Below are 17,589 nucleotides of genomic sequence, written 5' to 3' on the forward strand. Positions count from 1 at the left end.
TTCCTACGCCCTTGGATGCAACAAGCTGAAGAAATTGGTGCCAGCTCCCCTGCTCAGCTCTGAACAAGGAAGAGAAAGAGCAATGCTGGTTTAGAACTTCAGACGCCGTCACATTCCGCTCGGCTTGAACAAATCTGAAATGTTTCCTTGAGGTGTGAAACAATTGGCCTTTGGAACTCCTCCCCTCTCCCTGAGAACAAGCTGCAATTGATCTATCACTCTTATCTTGAATGGGCTACAATTGCTCTGTAGACCTTACATTAAATATGTGTGTCCTTTGGATACTGCACACTTTTCTTGCTTTTCAAGAGAAATAGGGACCCTCCCTCCACCTGCGTTAATTGGAAGTGCTGATGAGCTTCGTACCTGGCAATGCTGTTTGCTCAGCTTTTCATAATTTATACTGTAGTCTCAATTAAACTTTATGGTAAACAGATGTAGCAAAATTGCGTTTGTTCATATTTCATATTCTCTCTTATCATTTCAGAAGGGGAGGGAAGCCGCTACTGACAGAGAAAGCAATCATGTGGGATTAGAGTCATATTGTATACAATGTGCTTTTCGGTTTTGAGCTTCTGTGGTTGTGTCAGATTCGCAGCAGGGGAAAAGAGATGTGAGGAGAGAATTCAGGCTAAACAAGGACAATATTTTGAGGCAAGATGATTATTCGCAGCAACAACAACAATGAAAAGGGAAAGAGAACGGAAAATAAGTCGGGCAGAGGATTAGGACGGTCTGAAAAACACATCTCCTAGAGGACAATGATCTGCAGTGACTGCTTTGCAGGGTGAGGTGAGGGAAAACTTTGACCAGGGAAGCCCTTATCATAGGGATGGGTGGATCCAATAATTTGGGTTACAGCTAAAGGTAAAGGTAAAGGGACCCCTGACCGTTAGGTCCAGTCGTGGACGACTCTGGGGTTGCAGCGCGCATCTCACTTTATTGGCTGAGGGAGCGGGCGTACAGCTTCCGGGTCATGTGGCCAGCATGACTAAGCTGCTTCTGGCGAACCAGAGCAGCACACGGAAACGCCGTTTACCTTCCCGCTGGAGTAGTACCTATTTATCTACTTGCCCTGGTGTGCTTTTGAACTGCTAGGTTGGCAGGAGCAGGGACCGAGCAACGGGAGCTCACCCCGTCGTGGGGATTCGAACCACTGACCTTCTGATCAGCAAGCCCTAGGCTCGGTGGTTTAATCCACAGTGCCACCCGCATCCCGGGTTACAGCTAGATTAATCAAAAATTATCTGGTCTATGGGGTCACGAAGAGTCAGACACGACTAAACGACTAAACAACAACAACATATACCGCCTGAATGTAAAAATCAGCAACCTCTGAGCAGTTTTTTTGGGGGGGGGCTGTGTGCAGCTCAAGCTACTTGCTAACCCCACCTACTCCTCCACTTCTTATTAAACTGCACACATTCCTCCCACCAGGGCTGGCATGACCGTTGGGCAGAGGGCGGCAACTGCCTCAGGTGGCAGAAGCTGAGAGATGGCCACAGCAGATGTCTTGGCCTGTTCTGACAGGGCTTTCCTTTGCCATCCACCCACCTGCCTCTGTCTTCATCTGCATCTCTCTCCAGCACTTCCCTTTCCCTCAGGGTCCAACACAGCTGCAATGGTGAAGCGGCTCTCAGAAGTCATGTTTAGCCTGGAGAAGAGGAGGTTAAGGGGTGATATGATAGCCATGTTCAAATATATAAAAGGATGTCACATAGAGGAGGGAGAAGGGTTGTTTTCTGCTGCTCCAGAGAAGTGGACACGGAGCAATGGATCCAAACTACAAGAAAGAAGATTCCACCTAAACATTAGGAAGAACTTCCTGACAGTAAGAGCTGTTCGACAGTGGAATTTGCTGCCAAGGAGTGTGGTGGAGTCTCCTTCATCGGAGGTCTTTAAGCAGAGGCTTGACAACCATATGTCAGGAGTGCTCTGATGGTGTTTCCTGCTTGGCAGGGGGTTGGACTCGATGGCCCTTGTGGTCTCTTCCAACTCTATGATTCTATGATTCTAAGTCTGTTGTGATGCTGTAGTTCACAGTGCCACCTGTGGTAGCCAAGTGAACTGCAACATGATGACAGCCATACCTTCTTATTATATACCAACAGAGAAATAGAAGGTTAAAATCTGTGTGCGTTTTTGGGTGTAATTCACCCAACATGCATTTTTGTATGCAATTTTCCCTACTATAGTGCACCTTTATATGTTATTTTCACCTGTATGAGCATTTTTGCTCCAACACCGACTAACATGCCATACCTTATTCTGTTTGGAGAATAGCATTGCAGTATTTGGAGGATGTGTGTAAGTTGTTTTAAACTGTTGTTTAATAATGTGTTTTAATGTTGTTACCCACCATGAGACTTTAGGATTAAGGGAGGGTAAATTGAATAAATGAATGAATGAAGCTGTGGTTTTTGGGAAGTGTGAATTAGGAAGGTTCCTACTAAATGTTTTTACAATCAATCAGTATATAAATTTGATGAAATAAATAAATGAAATGAAAAATATGAAGCTGTTTATACCAGGTGGGATGGTTGCCTCCACCCAGACCAGTATTATCTAGCCAGATGGTGGACCAGTGTCTCTATATGGTTTCAAAAAAGAGTTCTTTCCCATATTTGATTTAAAGCTCATATTGTGATCTGAGAAATTCTCCCAGGATCCAAATTTTGGCACATTAACATTCAATCAGAATCTGAAGCAACTCATCTTCCAGCCAACAGATCAGGATGGGGAGTCACCCAGTTTGAAATCTTATGGTGGGTCAAGCTCCAGAGTGTTTGTGCAAAGGACAATCACAGTGTTTCCTAAACCAAAGGTCCAAGCATTAGGCTCCAGAGGATAAAGAGGCCAGCTGGATTGATATTCCCTGGCCACCCTGGACTGAGCTATCACAGGAAGTGGTTGGTGGTGAGTTGATTGTACCAGCAGGCTGATGCCTCCCTTCATCTAACCCAGCCTTTCTCAACCTGTGGTTCCCCAGATGCTGTAGTCCAGATGTTGTTGGACTACAACTCCCATCACCCCTAGCTAGCAAGGCCAGAGCTCAGGGATGATGGGAGTTGTAGTCCAACAACATCTGGGGACCCACAGGTTGAGAACCGCTGATCTAACCTAACCTGCTAACAACAGGGGGCTAGTAGGGGCTTAGGTAAACCAGCTTACATAGGAATATAGTAAGCTGCCTTATACTGAGTCAGACCTTTGGTCCATTTAGGTCAGTATTGTCTACACTGACTGGCAGCAGCTATCCAGGGTTTCAGACAGGGATCATTCCCAGACCTTTCTGGAGGTGATAGTGATTGAACCTCAGCCCTTCTACATTCAAGGCAGATGCTTTGCCACTGAGCTATGGCACATGCCACCCCCAGATAAAGAAGGAATGTACCATAGCTCAGTGGCAGAGCATTGCTTATATGGGTAACTGCTCCCAGTCCCATCACGAATGCATAATTTAAAAAAGATGCCCAGTGGGGCCCTTAACTAGTTAAATGCAGATCAGATTTGTAAAGAAATAAAGTTGTGGTCTAGAATTAACCCACGGTATTGGGCATCCATTGATGTCTTAATTCTGGGAGCAGAAGGGCAATTGGCTTAATGGCACATTATGTCCCCCACCGAAAATCACAGTAGATTTGAACTGTTGCTACGTCTCACATGCCCCAGGGCTTAAACTGCACTCCAGTTTCCTCAACCGGCTGCAACTACAGTTCTCCCCCTCCCCACAATAAGTCTGACAATAAGGCTTTCGAACCCTCTGGCTGTTTAAAACACTTATTTGCAACGCACAACATCCTCCCTTGCATGCAGACCATGGATATTTATGGCGTCCACATACGAATTCATGATATCAGCTTATGGCTATCTTTCTGAAGCCAGGGGGTTATAAAATTAGAAGACTGGGCTTTATTTATGCAGCAATATCCATAAACCTAAAATAATGCCATCATTTTTGCGCACCGCGTTCGGTGATGGAATTGGGGGGGGGGGAGAGAGAAAGAGACAAACAGCTGTTGCGATCCTTGTCTTTTTTCTCTCCCAGCCACAAGGCTCTCCTCCCCTGCTGTTGCTGACACTTTTCTCTTTATATAGCAGAGCATGATTGGCGATGCTCAAACTGCCCGGCACAAAGGCAGACCTGTTCCTCGGCTGTCCAATTACATTACATCACCTCTGTCATTAACGGCACCTCGCGTCAAAGCCCGATGAGTTACCTACTAGGGAGCAGGGTAGTTTAATGGCAAACGGTGGCCTCATGCAATTTGCTGCACGCATCGCCCCGTCTGACTCAGCAGCGGGATAACGCAACGTTTCCTGAGTTATCACCCGCTCCTTAATCTTGTTTCCAGTGGCAACCAAATCAGCATGTATGGGCTTGGCGGCGCATGGCGTGTGCAGAACGGCTGAACCCTGAAACATCCCTCCCTCCAATCCACATTGCATGAGGCGGCCACAGGAGCTTCTGCTGAATCTTAAAAGCAAGTCACTAAGAAATGCTTTGTGGTTCTTCTTAAAAAGGCACTTGTCCTCGACACAAATGGCCCCATCGGGTGGCTCTCTGCAGCAGCCTGTATAGCACAACAGAGAAGCTGTGGAGTGCCAAACATCCAGAAGGGTCATAATATGCATCTTCCTCAACATGCATACAGCTTGCTGGCATTTTCTGTTTTTGGCCCTGTACTGTGGAATGCCCTTCCCCCCCTTTTACACATGAAACAGCAGATTTATCTTGTCTCCCAGGCTTTATTTATTTATATAATAATAATAATAATTTATTATTTATACCCCACCCATCTGGCTGGGCTTCCCTAGCCACTCTGGGCGGCTTCCAACAAAATATTAAAATATTGTAATACACCAAACATTAAAAGCTTCCCTAAACAGGGCTGCCTTCGGACGTCTTCTAAAAGTCTGGTAGTTGTTTTCTTTGACATCTGGTGGGAGGGCGTTCCACAGGGCGGGTGCCACTACCGAGGAGGCCCTCTGCCTGGTTCCCTATAACGCCCTCAGCGCTGGACCTCAGTGTCCAGGTAGAATGATTATTCCATTTATATCCCACCTTTTTCCTCCAGGGAACTCAAGGTGGCTAACATGCTTCTCCCCCTCCTCAGCTGATTCCTACAATGATCCTGTGAGGTAGGCTAGGATGAGAGGCAGTGTCTGGCCTCAGGTGACCTTCATGGCCAGGTGGGGATTTGAACCCTGGTCTCTCCAGGTTGTAGTCCAACACTCTCACTGCAGCATCACACTGGCTTTCCCAAACCAATAAGATTGGATTCTGTTTTCATAAGTTATACTCCCCTGGTAGTACCCTCACTGCGAGAAGTGAGGTTGCAGGGAACCAGGCAGAGGGCCTTCTCGGTAGTGGCAGCCTCCCTGTGGAACACCCTCCCATCAGATGCCAAGGAGATAAAGAACTACACAACTTTTATTTTTTTTTTTTTTAATAATTTTTATTATGTTTTTTCAGACGTATACAGAAAAAAGAAGAAAAAGAGAAGCAAAGAAAAAACAAGCAATAGACAAAAAGAAAATAAAAAATTCATAACCCTTCAACAACTTATTTCAACTTTCTATCGAACTTCCCCACATCTCCCGCACAATGCATTCTTAACAATAAATTTATCAGCAAATTATAACCTTGTTTCATATGTTTCTTTTGTACTTTCAATTGCAGTTTAAGTTTAAATCCCTTATTGCTCGTTTACTCTAAAAACAGAACATATTATCATTTTTAACATTTAAACTTGGGTTCTTTCAATAATGTTATCCAATTTCATAAATGTTACACACTCATTGCTGGGGCTAGCATTTCAAATTATGTGTCATTTTATAGTTCATATAGCTTATAAAATTTTTGCAGATAATTCTTAAATTTTTTCCAGTCCTCCTCCATTGCTTCTTCTCCCAGATCTCGGATTCTGGCAGTCATTTCGGCCAACTCCATATAGTCAATCAGTTGCGTTTGCCACTCTTCCAGTGTGGGCAAATCTTGAGTCTTCCAATGTTTGGCGATCAAAATTCTTGCTGCCGTGGTGGCATACATAAAAAACGTTCTATCCTTCTTTAACACCCCTTGGCCCACAATACCCAAGAGGAACTACACAACTTTTAGAAGACATCTGAAGGCACCCCTGTTTAGGGAAGTTTTTAACGTTTGACATTTTAGTATGTTTTTATATGTTCTGGAAGCCGCCCAGAGTGGCTTGGGAAACCCAGTCAGATGGTCAGGGTATGAATAATAAAATCATGTATTATTATTGCTACTATTATTATTTCTATTTTATTCAGATTTATATGCTTTTGTGTCTTTTTGTACTGTCGTTTTATTCGTTGAGGTTGCATTTTTTTGTTTTAATGGATTTTTTTCCCCTGTTGTACGTAATGCACACCACTTTAGAGATTTTTTTCCAAAGTGGTTTTAAAATGCCTTTAAATAAAATAAAACAATGCACCAAATGTTTACTAGAAACCATTGTCCATTGGGACTGTTGGGGCAGAAGGAAGGGAACTCAAAAGTAAGTGGAGACAGAACCAATATCAGACAGAGTCAATGAATTCTAGTTTTGTGCCCACCCTCCTGCCTGCTGAGTTCTACAGGGGCAACACTGAGACTAAGGAGAAATAATCTGAAAGGCAGTGGCACACCTGGAACTGATAGTACCGTATTTTTCACTCTATAGGACGCACCCGACCATAGGATGCACCTTGTTTTAGAGGGGGAGAACAAGGGGGGGGAATCTCCCCTTCTCTGCTCAGCGCCCCTTCAACGAAGCAGCAGGAGAAACGGAGCTCCTTCCATTTCTCCTCCCACTAGGCTGAAGGGGTGCTGCACAGCTCTCCCTCTCTGCTGAAGCCAGGAGAGTCTTTCTCTCCCGGCTTCAGCAAAAGGAACCTGAAGCCTCCGGAGCGCAGCGGGAACTCGCACTTCACTCCGAAGGCTTCAGGCGGCTATCCCTGAAGCCTGGAGAGCGAAAGGGGTCGTGCGCACCAACCCCTCTCGCTCTCCAGGCTTCAGCAAAAGCAACGCAAAGCCTCCGGAGCACGGAGGGAGTGCTCCCTCTGTGCTTCGGAGGCTTCGCGTTACTATCGCTGAAGCCAAGGAGCCTGCATTCGCTCCATAGGACGCACACACATTTCCCCTTAACTTTTGGAGGGGAAAAAGTGCGTCCTATGGAGTGAAAAATACGATAAGTAGGAGGACAAGGGTCTGGCTGAGGGCATACAATGGTTGGTGGGGCAGCACCCCCTGCTTGTCCTAATGGACCAGCCTTCACTGCTAGAAATCGCACCAACAAGTTTGTCAGAATATCCTGATTGCCCTCCTGAATCTTTTCCTGGACATATTGCTCAGAGATGCTCATATCCTTTGGTTATGTTCTCGTGACCAGTAGAGGCTGCTGCATCAGGACAAAAGCCCAGCAACCTCCATCTGTCCTCAGCAAGCCTTCTTACATGCAATGAGCCCTGCCTTTCAGTCCCCCACCCCACTTAAGGCTCAATGCTGCCCTTGTGAAACTCTGCAAGGAGGGCGATAAAGACCAAACTAGAATTAGTCAGCTCTGTCTGTCATTAACCCTGGATCTACCTACTGTTGGCCTCCCTGCCTTCTACCTTATGAGTCCCAATGAGCAGAAACCACTAATGCCAATGAACAAGAACCTTTGGCTTTTGATAAATATGCTGGGCAGTTTTCATCTCTGCTGCTACAGTCGATTTCTGAAAAGCAGGGCATTATTCAGTTATCTGGCTGCAAAGTGCACCAAGGGACTTTACATCCTGTCTGCCATTGTCCAGGAAACACTGTGTCACTGATACCCAGAGTAAAATCCCCATCAATTCCCCCACCCACCCCACCTGCTCTCAGATCTCTGTGCATTTGAGCAATTTATGGGTGATGTTGCATCTGCAGTTGCAAATCAATAATTGATCTCGGTTGCACCGGCTTCGCTTCCCAGTGCATCAGATTCACACAGCAATAAACAAAGTGATTAACCAAGTGTGGATTATTGGGGAGCCAGACTGAATACTAAACACACCATTTGCACATTGTGAGCATGATGACTTTGTCCTTCATGCATTAAAACAAGAAAAAACAACAGCAACACCACAAACAACAAAAGGAAGAAATTGTCAGCCAAATCTTCAGATGGATGTTTCCAATTAATAAATGACTCCTCACCTGTCCTGGCTCTACCTGGGTAAAGAACTCGGATTACGTTTTCTGCCAAAAAGGTTGATGCTCAAACCAGTGTGGTACATAAGCAAGAAATGGGTCAAAGGCACAGCAGATACAAGATACAATAGCTGCACAAGCTAAGATGTTGAGCCAAAATACAACACGCTGCTGTTATATGTGAGTGGGCTGGGCATGACTATAGTGTGGCAAGTGGGATGTCGATCCTATGAAACATGAACTGAATCCAATTATCTCTTCCATTGCCCTATGTCGGTAAGAGTTAATTGTACCCCCTCCAGAATTTTGGGTGTAATTCCACAACATACTATTGACACGATAAGAGACTATTAGTAGTGAATTTATGCTGGACCATCCACACATCATTCTGCTTTGTTAATTGTTCTGGGATGCTCCCCCAGCTTTAGAGGGACACACCTGTGCTATAGCTCAGCAAAGCAGGTCTACCCCACTCTCAAACATTTGTGGTATGAAAAGTAACAGGATTTCAACAGAAAGGGCATTCACCAGTTGGGAAATGAAGCAGTATTTTCACGCCAAAAAACTCTGCAGGTGCAAATAGCATTGAAAGGGGGTTGTGTAAAGATGCCCAGATTCCATCATGAGCATGTTACAAATGGGAACTCCTTTGGGTGGGGTGGGCCTTTGCTGTTCATGGTGGCATCTCCCTGTCGTGGGCGAGGGATGAGGTTAGGCTGAGACACAGTGAGTGTCCCAAGATTACTCAGTTAGCTTCCTGAATGAGTGAAAATTTGAACCACAGACTCCTGGGTCTCTGTCCAAGACTCTCTAACCACTATACCACACATGAGTTTTGTGTATGAGGATCATCTAAATGTAATAGCAAGGAAGCAGAACAGGTATACAGATAAGGGCTTTATCAGTGACCCAAATAACATGGATTTCCTCCTTTAATGAAAATGTGTGTATGTGTATTGGGCAGGGGCTGTTTTGACAATATCCTTTTGCAAGACAATGATGTCACCTGATTAATGGGCCAGACAGAGAGGAGCAGGAAGTCATCTGGGGTCAAAATATGATAAATAACGGCAGAACTTGGAACACAGCACAAAATCCCCCCGCTTGACAATTCTATCATTTTAACGGCAGCTTCCTGGCGTGGGGGGAGTGCCCATCGCACAGACACATCAATCAACTGTTATGCATGCCCTAGCGCTGTCTGGGGTGAATGATGCTGAACTGCTGCCCTCTGAAATCATTCCGATCTAATAACTACAAGCAGTTACAAGTCAAGCAGCTTAAAGGTTGTGGAGCAGTTCACCAAACAGAATAATGCCAGTCTATGAGATCAGAGCCAATTTTGACAATCAAGGTATCTTTTTTGGTGTGGCGTGGGGGGCTCAGTATTGCACCCTCCAAGTCCCTATCTATATCTTGCTATGAAATATTGGTTATTTTCTTAATGGCGAAGGGGCGGGGGAATGCAAGTCTCCGGCTGAGATTTGGGTAGCTATTCTAGGTCTATAGGGTCCAGAGACATGAATTACTTTGCCATATAAAAAAAAAAAATCCCCTTCATGGATCACTGCCTTGCCATGGCGAAGGGGCTTGAAGAACTCAGAGAAGCTATGAACTATGCCGAGCAGGGCACCCAAGATGAACAGGTCATAGTGGAGAGTTTTGACCAAACGTGATCCACCTGGAGGAGGAACCGGCAAGCAACTCCAGTATCTCTGCCAAGAAAACTCCATGGACAAAGACAACTCTTGGGAGAAGGGCAATGACAGGCCTAGACAGCATCTTGAGAAGTAGAGACATCACCTGGCCAACAAAGGTTCGTATAGTTAAAGCTATGGTTTTCCCAGTAGTGATGTATGGAAGTGAGAGCTGGACCATAAAGAAGGCTGATTGCCAAAAAATTGATGTTTTTGAATTCTGGTGCTGGAGTAGACTCTTGAGAGTCCCATGGACTGCAAGAAGATCAAACCTCTCCATTCTGAAGGAAATCAGCCCTGAGTGCTCACTGGAAGGACAGATCGTGAAGCTGAAGCTCCAATACTTTGGCCACCTCATGAGAAGACTCCCTGGAAAAGACCCTGATGTTGGGAGAGATGGAGGGCACAAGGAGAAGGGGGCGACTGAGGACGAGATGGTTGGATAGTGTTTTTGAGGTTACCAGCATGAGTTTGACCAAACTGCGGGAGGCAGTGGAGGACAGAGGTGCCTGGCGTTCTCTGATCCATGGGGTCACGAAGAGTCGGACACGACTAAACGACTAAACAACAACATCAAAAATTGCTTTGGTAACCTGAGCTTCAGCAGTGACTTGCCTTGTGGCATCAGGATGAGGAGACTTGTCTTCACAACAGACAAACACAAAGCCTCTTTGGGGATGTGCATCATTTGATTACTTGGATCTCAATGAGAGATTCTAGCTGGCTCCGAACATACCTGCATACCCTTTCTGCCTTACCTTTGCTGCTGTTTTGGACTGCTGACATTGATTTCTAGTGAGCTTCTATCTCTGGAAAATGTAGGAATCTGCCTTACACTAGGACAGACCATTGGTCCATCTAGCTCTGTATCATCAACGATGATTGGCTGTGGCTCTCCAGGATTTCAGGCAGCAGTCATACCCAGTCCAACCTGGAGATGCTGGGGTTTGAACCTTAAGTCTTTTGCATGCAAAAGCATGAGCTGTACCTCTGAGACATGAGCTTTTGAAGAAAACCAGTGGAATCGTTATAGCACAAAGAAATAGTGATAAAAAAGAAGAAGAAGTTGAGATGAATTTTGGTGAAAGAAGGAGAATTAGGAGGATGCTAATCAAATTCGCAGATGACACCGAGCTGGGAGGGATAGCAATGCCACAAAAGACAGAATCAGGATTCAATATGACCTTAACAGATTGGAGAACTAGGCCCAAACTTACAAAATGAATTTCCATAGGGACAAATGTAGTGTTCTGTATTTAGGCAGGAAGAACCAGCTGCACAAATATAGGATGGAGGACACCTGGATTACTAGTAAAGGTAAAGGGTAAAGGGACCCCTGACCATTAGGTCCAGTCATGACCGACTCTGGGGTTGCGGCGCTCATCTCGCATTATTGGCCGAGGGAGCCGGCGTCATGTGGCTTCCGGGTCATGTGGCGAACCAGAGCAGTGCACGGAAACGCCATTTACCTTCCCGCTGGAACGGTACCTATTCATCTACTTGCACTTTGATGTGCTTTCGAACTGCTAGGTTGGCAGGAGCAGGGAGCTCACCCCGTCACGGGGATTCAAACCGCCAACCTTCTGATCAGCAAGTCCTAGGCTCTGTGGTTTAACCCACAGCAGTATGTATGAAAAGGATCTCGGGGTTAACATGAGTCAACAGTGTGATGCAGCAGCAAAAAAGTTAATGCTATTCTAGGCTGCATCAACAGAAGTATAGCGTCCAGATCAAGGGAAGTAATAGTACCACTCTATCCAGACCATGCCTGGAATACTGTGTCCAATTCTGGGTGCCACAATTTGAGAAGGACATTGGCAAGCTGGAACGGGTGCAGAGGAAGGTGACCAAGCCCCTGGAAACCAAGCCTTCTGAGGAATGGTTGAGGGAGTTGTTTAGTCTGAAAAAGAGGCTACTGAAATGAGATATGATAGCCATCTTCAATCCTTGGATTTCCTTCCAACTCAATCATTCTATGATTCTAAATTACCACTGAATGGCACAGGATGTGAATTTTTGTGCAAAGCAATCCATGGCAAACACACTGGGGCTGAACAGCCTGAAGAATTTGGACAGAGTCAGAAAGACCTTTGAGGGGAGAGACTACTGGGCATGCCTATGTATTGACCACATGATACCACACAGATAGCACAACCAACCCCCCTCAAAATAGGAATGGGTGAATGTGTCAGTTTCAGTCTATTATAATTTCTCATTTTTCTTGTGTTTAGCACTGCACATTTCCACATCAGTTTGTGAATATATATATTTTAAGGGAAAGTGCTTGTGAAGGTACTTCATCATTTCTTGTGACCTTCACCTAATTATACACATATTTGTATGCAGACTTGCCTGATACACACATTTTTCAAAGCATATTCTCCCCAATATCTACAGTATATTTCCTCTAATATAATACATTTCCACATGCAATATTTTCATCAACATGGGCAATGTTTTTGGACAATTTACATCAGCCCATGCCTTTTTTTTTTGCACACATCACATGAGTAGAGAAGTGCCTCACAAAATTCAGAGAAATGAAAAATTCAAACAACAGCTGTTGTTCAGTCTGAATATTGTTTCAGAAAGTGTGAATTGGGTATATTTCCCTTTAGATGCTGAGTTGAATTGATCCCTCCTCCATTCCTACTCACACACTCCCCCCCCTTTTTGCAATTTCCAAAGATCTTCTGAGTAGCTTTTCAGTCTCTAGATCCGTACTCCAAACTGTCACTCTGGTTTTTCAAAGGTAATCAAATGAGGTAGCGAATGGGCATTTGAAGATATTCTCTTACATGTGTTCATTACTGCCAGAGCTTACTAAGGCTCTGGTGAGAACAGAGGCTTTTGCTATCAGCAATATTGTCAGGTAGGTGTTGATTACCTGGAAAATTATCCAAGAAGAGAATTCTCCCTCCTTTCTCCCTCCTTTCTCCCCATTTCTATTTTCCCCCCACTTGCAAGCCAACCTCCTTTCGATGTCCCTGTGCTGTCTGCTTTTTCTATGCACTGGGCTTTCTATATGTCTGATCTGTCATTCTGATTCCTTCACAGGCTGAGCACCTAGAATTCCAGCTCCGAATCACAGCACTTAAAACATATTCCCTTTAAAATGTAGTTGAGCCCAAGCTGGCTCGTGAATGATTCCATCGGACACTACGCCAGGTGAATATAATCTTGTCATTTAATCTCAGGCCGGAGCGGATGGCGAGCTGCCAGATTGGATTCAACCACGACTGTCCTGGCATTAAAAAGTTATGACAAGAGGGCTCTGATGGGTTCTGAAAGGGATTGCTTCTGACAAGCTGTCAAGTTGTTAACACTAACATGCCCTAAATCTAGAATGAGGACCAATAAGAATTTTTTTCCCCAAACCCATATACCCTGAACCTGAGAGTCACACAGGATTGTAGCCAACAAAGTCTTCTTCTCCATATAATTCTTCCTCTTCTGCTTCCTCTCTGTCATCATCATTTGGGGCATTCAAAATATGTCTGCAAGGTTTATACCAGGGGCATGGAAGCTGAGGGCCACATTCTCTTCTGGCCCACCTTCCAGAGACCGCATGCTAGTGGTGGGTGGGGAAGAGTAGGTGGAGCAACAAATGTAATTTTTAACTTTTGTACTGTAGGCTATTTTCCACAGACACTCACATGCTCTGTCCAGGCAAGTAAGAAACATTCTGAGAGCCGAAGAGCACAATCCAGGTAGGCAAAACCATTGAGGGGCTCTCCCTATAGCCTTGAACCAGAAGGTACTGGATAACAGGTGAACTACCTTGGACTAACCTGGTGACTGTGGGTCCTGGAGGACTTGTTCCTTGCCAACCTGGCCTGGGAGAGAGGGGTCTGGACTGACTCCAACTACAAAAGCTGAGGCTACTGAACATACTCTTGGGCTGAAGTACTGTTTATGGTTTTTTGTTTGGGGGTGCAAGGTTGTTGCTGTTATCAATATTAATTTTTAATCTTCATGTTAGATCTTATGATTTACGTGTAAATTGTTTAATTTGGTTGTGTACTTTTTGATAGAGCTTTATTTATTCTTTTATGACTACTTTTTTAAGTTTGTAATTAAGTCCCCCCCCCCCCGTAAAAGGCTGCATTGAACATGGATTTAACTGTGGAAAGGCGGCATACACCTCTTTTGTTCTTTAAGGGAATATGTTATGTAAATATGCAAGCAAAAATTGGTAAATCGACAGCCAGTGGAGAATGGGAAAGGGGGAAAAATTAAAATTAAAAAATTAAATGAATAAGGTGAATATAAGGAATGAATTGTGAAATAGAAATTAAATACATAACGAGCAGCAATGACGGAAAGTATGGAGGCATCTAGGATGAAGAGCAGCAAGTCAGTTTTTTGGGGAAATTGTTTTAAATTTGATGTGGTTTGGTACTGATTTATTAAAATTTTGGAAGGCTGGTAAATATTATGTGGCAAAAGAAAGCAGGAAAGAAAAAATACAAATTAAATGATGACTGCTCACCCTGCCTGGGATTCAGTCCCAAAGCAGTTTAAGGGGTTGGGCTGATGTTTAATTGGTTAAAAAGAAAACTAATTAAACATACAGCCAGGAGGGGAACAGGGGAAGGAGACATTGCTTCTCCCCACCTCCTGACCAAGAGCAGGGGAGGTCAGTTTTTGGGGTGCTCCTCTGCAAGTGACTTCTTTGTAAGCAAAGAAGCATTCTGCACCAGGCAGTAGAAAGGAGGGCTTCTACCTTTGCCTGGCGTTTGGAGCCTTTTCACAAGGTTTCCCCCCTCACTGCCTTCCTCTCCTTCCTGCCTGAGGTCCTGCCTCATGGCAGCCACAGAGTCAACCCAACCTGTAGCTACCTGCGCCTGTCTGCACCTGACTAATTTGATGCCTGAGCCCTTCTGAATATGCCCAGTTTCATTCAGGACTCAGCCAAATCCAGTGCACAGCCCTACTTACATTATCCATTTATAAATATGATTCTCATCTATTTATTTATGCCCCACCTTTTCCCTGACATGACTTAAGGCATCTTACAGATAACAATAAGAACCACTAAAATTGTAGGGCATGCGGTGGGGACAACCATTATAAAGCAATTAAACATTGGTAGAATTAAAACCATATCCATATATTGAATCCACTAATAATTGAAATACAGTCGTACCTTGGAAGTCGAATGAAATTCGTTCTGAAAGTTCGCTCAACTTCCCAAATGTTTGAAAACCAAAGTGCAGCTTCTGATTGGCTGCAGGAAGCTCCTGCAGCCAATCAGAAGCCACGAAGCCCCATCAGATGTTTGGCTTCCAAAAGAACGTTCAAAAACCGGAACAGTCATTCGGGAGCTGAAATGTTCGAGAACTAGGGTGTTCAACTTCCAAGGTATGACTATAAAATAGAAAAAATCACAGCACTAGCCCTTTCATGAAAGGCAGTCAGTTCCCAAAAGCCTGTTGGAAGAAGAAAGTTTTCACCTGTCAGCAGACGGACAATAAGGAGGGAGCCAGTCTAACTTCTTTAGGAAGGCATTTCCAAATTCTGGGAGGAGCCACTACCTAGAAGGCCCTCTCCCTTCTCTCCCCCCCCCCTCAGTTGTGAATGTGAGGGTGGTGGGACTGAGGAGGAGGAGGAAGTGTTTGGATTTGATATTCTGCTTTATCACTACTCAAAGGAGTCTCAAAGCAGCTAACATTCTCCTTTCCCTTCCTCCCCCACAACAAACACTCTGTGAGGTGAGTGGGGCTGAGAGACTTCAGAGAAGTGTGACTAGCCCAAGGTCACCCAGCAGCTGCATGTGGAGGAGAGGGGAATCGAACCCAGTTCACCAGATTCCGAGACTACCGCTCTTAACCACTGCACCACTCCGGCTGAGAGAAGATCTCAAAACATGGGAAGGTTTGTATAAGGGAATATGGCTTTTCTGATAGATTGGATATGTTGTTGCTGCTGTGTTCCTTCGAATTTTGAAGCAACATCAGACACCTTCCAGCAGGTGTATGTATAAAGAAGTTGTTCCTCTTGATGTCACGAAACAGGGAAAAACAATAATGAATGCTAAGCTCTACAGTGAAGTGGAAGAAGAGCTTCCTTCTCTTTTGTTCTGTTGTTTGTTTGTTTGTTTGCACCAGCCATGTGCCTAAGTCTTTTTTATTTCCTTTTATTATTATTATTATATTTGCCTCTGCCTGTCTGGGGAGAAGGGGGGAAAACATCTATTTTCAGGACGGAAACCAGCATGATTGACCATTTAGTGTTTGAGTGATTTAATACATATGCTCACCCGTCCAAAAACCTGGAGCCTCAAACACTCCCTGTGCTCCGAATTGCCATGTCACTCAACTGACGTATCATTTCTGACGGGAGAAAAACTATAATAAAGAATGAAGTGCCGCTTTTCCATTTGAAAAGAGGTGTTTATTGCTTTACGTTCCCCAGTCAAAGCTAAAATGAATTGTATCGCAAGGTGAGGGACAAGCAGGCTGCAGAGATGGCCCAGGAAATAAATATTCAACCTATTGCTGGCTGTTTCATTTATATAATACAACAAGTGGCAGCATGCCTTTTTCTCTTCCTTTCCCCTCTTTCCCTCTCAAAACATAATAATAACAATAATCATTTTCCTGTGTCCAGCTGTTCTTACGAACACAGTTGATTTTCTATTTCCCACTCTGCGCTTTTAAGCCACTGCCTGTTTGAAAGAATGTTTGAGGAGAAGCAATTAATTTAGAATTGTTTTCAGGCCTCCACATGATCTCCACATCCTTTTCTCTCACCGTTTCTTGCTGTGTCAAACACACACACCGCAGCATTGCTTGTGCATTTCCGCCATCACGTCTTTAAATTAAGGACAACTTTAAAGGCTGCTTTTGCAGGGTGGGTGGCAGGGATGTAAGCCTATATTTTAAGGCAACTGTTCCCAAACCTTGGGGGGGGGGGTGTCACTGCCCCCTTGATTCCATAAACTCATCCCCAGCACCTCTCACTCTACCCTATAAAAAGCATCACTCAAAATAGCATTTTGCACAACCCACCAAAGAAGTCAATAACGCAATAAGATGCAAAATGGTAGCAATTAATTGCACAGTTGTTCACAATACAATTAAAACTATTTTGTTTAGTCAATCCAACAAAATGGATGAACTTAGTATCATAGAATTGCAGAGCTGGAAGGATCCCAAGCGTCATCTATTCTAGGGGTAGGCAACCTACGGCCCGGGGGCCGGATGCGGCCCAATCGCCTTCTAATTCTGGCCTGTGGACGGTCTGGGAATCAGCGTGTTTTTACATGAGTAGAATGTGTCCTTTTATTTAAAATGCATCCCTGGTTTATTTGTGGGGCATGCCTGGTGTTTTTACGTGAGCGGAATGTGTGCTTTTATTTGAAATGCATCTCTGGATTATTTGTGGGGCTTAAGAATTCGTTCATTTCCCTCCCCCCCCCCCAATATAGTCTGGCCCCCCACATGGTCTGAGGGACAGTGGACCGGCCCACAGCTGAAAAAGGTTGCTGACCCCTGGTTTTCTATTCCAACCCCCTGCCATGCAGGAATTTCAGCTAAAGCATCCATGACAGACGGCCAGCCAAACCTCTACAGTGGTACCTCTGGTTAAGAATTTAATTCGTTCCGGAGTTCCGTTCTTATTCTGAAACTGTTCTTAACCTGAGGACCACTTTAGCTAATGGAGCCTCCCGCTGCCACCATGCGATTTCTGTTCTCATCCTGAAGC

The sequence above is a fragment of the Podarcis melisellensis genome, assembly GCF_964234715.1.
Source record: "Podarcis melisellensis genome assembly, chromosome: 7".
Taxonomy (NCBI): Eukaryota; Metazoa; Chordata; class Lepidosauria; order Squamata; family Lacertidae; genus Podarcis; species Podarcis melisellensis.